This window comes from Xenopus laevis, chromosome 6L, assembly GCF_017654675.1.
Source record: "Xenopus laevis strain J_2021 chromosome 6L, Xenopus_laevis_v10.1, whole genome shotgun sequence".
Taxonomy (NCBI): Eukaryota; Metazoa; Chordata; class Amphibia; order Anura; family Pipidae; genus Xenopus; species Xenopus laevis.
Genome location: NC_054381.1, coordinates 65,673,750 through 65,681,584, shown reverse-complemented (window position 1 = coordinate 65,681,584; position 7,835 = coordinate 65,673,750).

Sequence of the window (7,835 nt, the reverse complement as noted above, 5' to 3'; positions counted from 1 at the left end):
AGACGGTATTATTATTGATATTTAGACAGAATGTGAAAAAGTTCACACAGCTAGGTGGCAGTTGTTTGAAGAACACACTGGGCAAACAATGCCTGCAAGGTCAACGTATACACTACAGCAGTGGATACGGAATATATTATTGCTGCTTGAAAAACGTCACTCAGGTGGTGTTTCTGGAGACGGTATTATTATTGATATTTAGACAGAATGTGAAAAAGCTCACACAGCTAGGTGGCGGTTGTTTGAAGAACACACTGGGCAAACAATGCCTGCAAGGTCAACGTATACACTACAGCAGTGGATACGGAATATATTATTGCTGCTTGAAAAACGTCACTCAGGTGGTGTTTCTGGAGACGGTATTATTATTGATATTTAGACAGAATGTGAAAAAGCTCACACAGCTAGGTGGAAGTTGTTTGAAGAACACACTGGGCAAACAATGCCTGCAAGGTCAACGTATACACTACAGCAGTGGATACGGAATATATTATTGCTGCTTGGAAAACGTCACTCAGGTGGTGTTTCTGGAGACGGTATTATTATTATTGATATTTAGACAGAATGTGAAAAAGCTCACACAGCTAGGTGGCAGTTGTTTGAAGAACACACTGGGCAAACAATGCCTGCAAGGTCAACGTATACACTACAGCAGTGGATACGGAATATATTATTGCTGCTTGAAAAACGTCACTCAGGTGGTGTTTCTGGAGATGGTATTATTATTGATATTTAGACAGAATGTGAAAAAGCTCACACAGCTAGGTGGCAGTTGTTTGAAGAACACACTGGGCAAACAATGCCTGCAAGGTCAACGTATACACTACAGCAGTGGATACGGAATATATTATTGCTGCTTGAAAAACGTCACTCAGGTGGTGTTTCTGGAGACGGTATTATTATTGATATTTAGACAGAATGTGAAAAGCTCACACAGCTAGGTGGCGGTTGTTTGAAGAACACACTGGGCAAACAATGCCTGCAAGGTCAACGTATACACTACAGCAGTGGATACGGAATATATTATTGCTGCTTGAAAAACGTCACTCAGGTGGTGTTTCTGGAGACGGTATTATTATTGATATTTAGACAGAATGTGAAAAAGCTCACACAGCTAGGTGGAAGTTGTTTGAAGAACACACTGGGCAAACAATGCCTGCAAGGTCAACGTATACACTACAGCAGTGGATACGGAATATATTATTGCTGCTTGGAAAACGTCACTCAGGTGGTGTTTCTGGAGACGGTATTATTATTATTGATATTTAGACAGAATGTGAAAAAGCTCACACAGCTAGGTGGCAGTTGTTTGAAGAACACACTGGGCAAACAATGCCTGCAAGGTCAACGTATACACTACAGCAGTGGATACGGAATATATTATTGCTGCTTGAAAAACGTCACTCAGGTGGTGTTTCTGGAGATGGTATTATTATTGATATTTAGACAGAATGTGAAAAAGCTCACACAGCTAGGTGGCAGTTGTTTGAAGAACACACTGGGCAAACAATGCCTGCAAGTGCACTACTATTGGTGCACTACTATGAAGAACAGCAAACAGCACTGGACACGTTAAAGAACAGTAAGATAAGTAAAATAAAAAAAATATATATATATTAAAAAAAAAATTACTCTGGTTGGTGCTGAACTACTAGGAGCAGCACACCAGTCCCACTCCCCAACACAGCTAGACTAATAGCACTGGGCTCTTATAGTAGCAAAGTAAAAAAACAAAAAAGAAAATAAAAGCAGTCCTTACAAGGACTATTGGGTTATTACAGCAGTCAGCAGATGAGATCAGAAGCAGTGCCCACAGCAGCTACATACAGAGCACTGCAGTAGAAGGTAGATTACTAGTCAGTAAAGCTAACTAACCTAAACTCACTGTCCCTCAAATCCCTGCAGAGTTCTGTCCCTACAATACAGAGCAGTATCAAGTAGATTACTAGCCAGCAAAGTTACTATCAACTGTCCCTCAAATCACTAAACAGCTCTCTCCCTACACTAGCTCTTCCAAGCACACACAGGCAGAATGAAATAACGCTGCAGGGCTTCAGTTTATATATGGAAGGGGAGTGGTCCAGGGGGTGTGGGGGTGGTCCAGGAGGGAGAGCTTCCTGATTGGCTGCCATGTATCTGCTGGTCTGGGGTGAGAGGTCAAAAATAAGCGCCAGCTAAGGCGAACCCAAATTGGCGAACGTCGCGCGGCGTTCGCGAACATTCAGCGGACGCGAACATCCGATGTTCGCGCGAATTAGTTCGCGGGCGAACAGTCCGCGACATCCCTAACCTTCATTAGCAAAACTGTAATAACACATAAAACCCCAGAAATGTGTTCAAACTTTTCATAGCCTGGCAAACTTTGTAAAGTGGACATGGTATTTAGGGGTGTGGCCCCAAAATGGGCATTGTCAAAAACTTTGCACCGTTAGATTCAGTAGATCATTTTGTCCCTCTTGCTATTCTTCAAATGTTGGGAGGTATGGGCTAGGTTATAATTGGCTACTCAGAGCACAGAGGATGGTAGCGTGGGGTAATGTTGAAGGGTTAGGAGGTAGCAGAGCAGCGCTGGCGTCATCGGAATGGTGGGCGCTTGCACAGAATGCAAGCAGCCTGAAGTGGAAGTGGGCTTATGCCAGGATTTATTACAGGTATGTATCCGACTAGGATATGTTAAGCTCTGCAGGCACAGGTCCTGCTAGGTGGTGAATCGGTTGCCTAATTCGACATGCCCACTGGACCCCTCAGGGTTGGATGGCCAGCATGATAGGTAACCCAAAAAAAAAGGTGTTTGTGGCGCTTGTGGCAAACATTTTGGGGGCTGTTTTTTGGTATTGTTTCCTAAACGTATTTGGTTAAAGAGACTATTATGGGTTTTGTTACTCATGTTATTCATGTATTCACTCTAAACATACAAATTGTTTATTAAAGCTGTGACCTTCATCAATCCCCAAACCTCTCTCTTTCTCATTTTGTTATGTAGTGGCTTAAATGAAAGTAATGGGAAGTTGAGTAAAGTACAGTTCGGACCATAAATATTTGGACAGACAACTTTTTTTCTAATTTTGGTTCTGTACATTACAACAATGAATTTTAAATGAAACAACTCAGATGCAGTTGAACTGCAGACTTTTAGCTTTAATTCAGAGGGTTAAACAAAAAGATTGCATAAAAATACAGTATGAGGAACTAAAGCCTTTTTTTAAAACAATCACTTCATTTCAGGGGCTCAAAAGTAATTGGACAAATAAATAAAATACTTTGAGAAAACATATGTTTGAGTATTGTCCAAAGCAACTAGAAATTCACGGTAAATAATATTGTACATTACACATACTGTACAAATCATGAGAGAAATGTATTAATTATCAATTTTAAATATTAAAACAGTTTAGTGCCATAATATTCACAATATGTCCCTTCTGGCAATAAAACTGTGATGGAGATGACAGGATTAACATGTAAAGGCTTGTGTATTTGTACACATATAGAGAACAGAAAGTTTGCTTTTTATATATAAAGATTACCCTTGCTGAGTTATTTTTGGCAAGTAATAGATTTTTTTATTTGCATTAACTGTCCTCTGTTCATGACGCCTGTGAAATGAACAGATAGTTTAAAGCCCTAGTTCAAAAGATCTGAGCAAAAGTCATTTGCACAGTAATGATTTTGCTTAGGCGCCCATGGGTGTAACTACTGTCTAGAATATACACAGGGGCGTAACTACAGAGGAAGCAGACCCTGCGGCTTCAGGGGGCCCCAGATAAATATATAATTTAACAATAAATATTGGTAAAACAGGGCAACCTCTGGATATTTTGGGAGCCCTGACATTAATTTGCTGTGGGGCCCAGTAACATTTATTTACGCCACTGAGTGTACCCGTAAGATGAACTCAGTGGGACAAAGAAACAAAATTACAAGATCTTTCCTTGGTCGGTTTGCAGTGTTTGTGATGTACGGTTAATATGTTGTTGGCTCTGGATTTGTTTGCAATTTGTAATGGGTTTGTATTTGGCGTCATCTAGTGGTAGAATTACTTTGTGCCACAGATACCTTTAGAAGTATTATTTTAACAGAAGTAGGGATTCTTCTATTTGCTAGAATTCTAACACTATCCAATGTATCAGCCAGCACAACTGCTTCAGGTAGAGAATTCCACAACTTTATAGATCTCTATGGTATATTATACATTCACTAAACTATAGTGGATGAATAGCAGATCGTTTTGTGCCTAATGCTTATATAATAAAGCAAATATAGCAAATTTAACTCTGATTTGTGCATTTTACAGCTGCTGTTGTATGATGAATATTGGTTCAACTGATGGAAAAACCACTGTTTTACATGAAGGAAAAGGGAACATAACCAAGAAATTTCATGGGTTGGGCCAATAATAATATTTAGTAATATTTAGTTGATCTCTCCTCCACATTATTGTTGGGGATTCATGTTGCATAGTTAGATACAATAGGAAGGATTAAAAAAGCTAATTACATTGTGCTCAGAGAGAATTTGCAAGTTTTGATACAGTCTGTGGCGGTGACATACAGTATACAGTTGGAAGGGATCATTAAACTGGATTTATTCGGGGCTGACCAGTCGATCTCAGAACAGTTTCTTAAAACTTCAGTATGTTAAACCTTCTGTCTTCTAAAGGCCCAGAAATTCATGCAGAAATCCTCCAGGCTACCCAAACATACTGTACTGTGCTCTAAGTTTAAAAAAGACCATGAGAAAAATCTGCTACCCATTTAAGGAAACTGAAACAGAACAAAAAGCAACTTGGACACTGCAAAGAAAGGTATAATGACTTAAGCGTGGAACAACAATATATATATATATATATATATATATATATATATATATATATATATATATACTGTATCATAATATTGCCTTTGAAAGCTACATATAACTTTGCCATAAAGTATTTGCACAATGCTTTTACATTACCTGTCTGATGCCCCATGTTCCTGTATGAGGGGGCTGCCATATTTGTGCAGCAGGAGTCCATTAGCGTTAGAAAGTTTAATTGACAGGCTGAGATGGGACAGTCAGGTTGGCAAAACAGACAGATTTAGAAACTTCAACTATCAATTGCTTACAAAAACAAACCTCTCAGCAAAAAACTACAACATCACCTATAGTTAACTTTTAATGTACATTCATATTTTATAAAGTAATTTTTTAATGTCAGTATCACTTTTGTAAACAACCCCAACTCAGCCAACTTTTCCTCCTAACTGAAACGTCCCTTACCCTTTACTCCAACTTCTTTGGACTCTCAAACTTGTCACAGGCAGTCATCATCTTGGAAAGTGTGAGCGACATTCACATGCTCAGTGGGCTCTGAACAGTTGTTGAGAAGTTAAGCCTAGGGGTCCTCTCAAATTTTTAACGGACCAGTAACATCAAAAAAATTTTACAAAAAATTCGTTAGTATACAACGAAAAATAAACACCTTGACAAATTAAACTTGTAAATTTCAAAGCCTTTATTTAGAAATAACTTACTTCCTGTCTTCTTCAAAACAGGCGATATGGCGACCATCCATCCTGCAGTGCTCGATTTCTCGTCCCTGGCTATTCTAGTGACAGCTGAGGCTCCGATCTTGAGTGCTGGCTGGTGGAGCAGGGTTTGTAGTGGGGTTCCCGATGTGCTTTGTGCCTGCCAGTGCCTGAGTGCACCTCACTTTCCCCGCTGCCTCCCACTCTGCCCTGCTGCTGCCGACGCTGATGTTGCGCTGCTGCGGGCCCTACATCTGCTCCCCAAAAAGACCGACTTCAATGTGGTGGGAGAAGAGGACGAGACGCGGGCAGTGGAAAAAAAGGATGGGGAGCTGCTGATGCTGCTGATGCCCCGCTCCCCTCACTGCTCCTCTTCTAAAGACCACGATCACAATGTTCATCCTGCAGAGGCCCAATAAGCGTCTGACCCTCAGCGAGATCTGCGACTTCATCAGCAACTGCTTCCCCTACTACCGGGATTAGTTCCCCGCCTTGCCGAACTCCATCCGCCACAACCTGTCCCTCAATGACTGCTTAATCTGGACGCTGGACCCGGAGTCGGCTGACATGCGGGGAGCGGATGCTGCTGATGCCTTCCCTCCCCACATCACCGGAGAGACAAAACCCTGTATCTCTGCTGTGAGCTGTGTGCCGGACCCAGAGCTCACACTACAGGCGCAAATCGTGGTGGGGAACTAATCCCGGTAGTAGGGGAAGCAGTTGCTGATGAAGTCGCAGATCTCGCTGAGGGTCAGATGCTTATTGGGCCTCTGCAGGATGAACATTGTGATCGTGGTCTTTAGCAGAGGAGCAGTGAGGGGAGCGGGGCATCAGCAGCATCAGCAGCTCCCCATCCTCTTTTTCCTCTGCCCGCGTCACGTCCTCTTCTCCCACCACATCGAAGTCGGTCTTTTTGGGGAGCAGATGTAGGGCCCGTAGCAGCGCAACATCAGCGTCGGCAGCAGCAGGGCAGAGTGGGAGGCAGCGGGGAAAGTGAGGTGCACTCAGGCACTGGCAGGCTCGGAGCACATCGTGAACCCCACTACAAACCCTGCTCCACCAGCCAGCACTCGAGAGCGGAGCCTCAGCCTCCTTCACAGCTGTCACTAGAATAGCCAGGGAGAAGAAATCGAGCACTGCAGGATGGATGGTCGCCATATCGCCTGTTTTGAAGAGGACAGGAAGTGAAGTTTAATTTGTAAAGGTGTTTATTTTTCGTTGTATACTAATGAATTTTTTGTAAAAATTTTTTTGATGTTTCTGGTCCTTTAAGCAGAAAATGAGGATGGCCTGTAATATAAGCTGCTGCTACAAGGCTGATGCTAGTTGCACTGGTTTCTGTGCTGCCATGTAGTAATTATCTGTTAATTACTAATCAGCCGTATATTGCGACATTTACATTCTATTTGTACTTTATATTTTGAGTCTGTCCCTAAGCTCAATAACATACTGTACAAAATTAGAGAATGTTTTTGTGCACCTTGTAGGCCAATCATCTAAATAATTATCTAGTATGGGTAAATCTAAAAACAACTGGACATGCTGAGTAATCAATGATAGATATACCATGACCCGGATGAATGAAAATCTTCATAGTCACATCTAAAAAATTCCTCATCCAGAGCTCTATGATAGCCACCATGGAAAATAATGCCCTGTTATATATATTGCACCAAAGCTCTTCAAACAGCCCCATGTGTCATTACAATTAGGTATAATGTTACACTGTATATGTTGTGTGTGTGTGTGTGTATATATATATATATATATTCCAGTAAATGGACCCGCACTCTTTCATTTTGGTGAAATAAATCAATGTGCTTTATTCACAAATTCATCTCCAACGTTTCAGTCCTCTCTGGGACCTTTTTCAGAGAGGACCGAAACGTTGGAGATGAATTTATGAATAAAGCACATTGATTTATTTCACCAAAATGAAAGAGTGCGGGTCCATTTACTGGAATATATCATAAAGCCTTGACCAACGCACCACCATCGACAATCTAAATCCAGGAGGAGTGCGCTCACTGTACTGATATTATATATATATATATATATATATATATATATATATATATTTTTTTTTTTTTTTCAATAAATCTTGATTTTTTTCACAAGAATTCCCGTTGAGTGCAGCACTATGTTACTTTATTTACCTTATTTACCAGCACCCAGGCAAGTTGCTAAACACGTTTAGAATGTGTTCTTCCATGTATATATATATATATATATATATATATATATTTATATATATATATATATATATATATATATATATATATATATATATATACACACTGTATATATATATGTTTTCCATTAAAA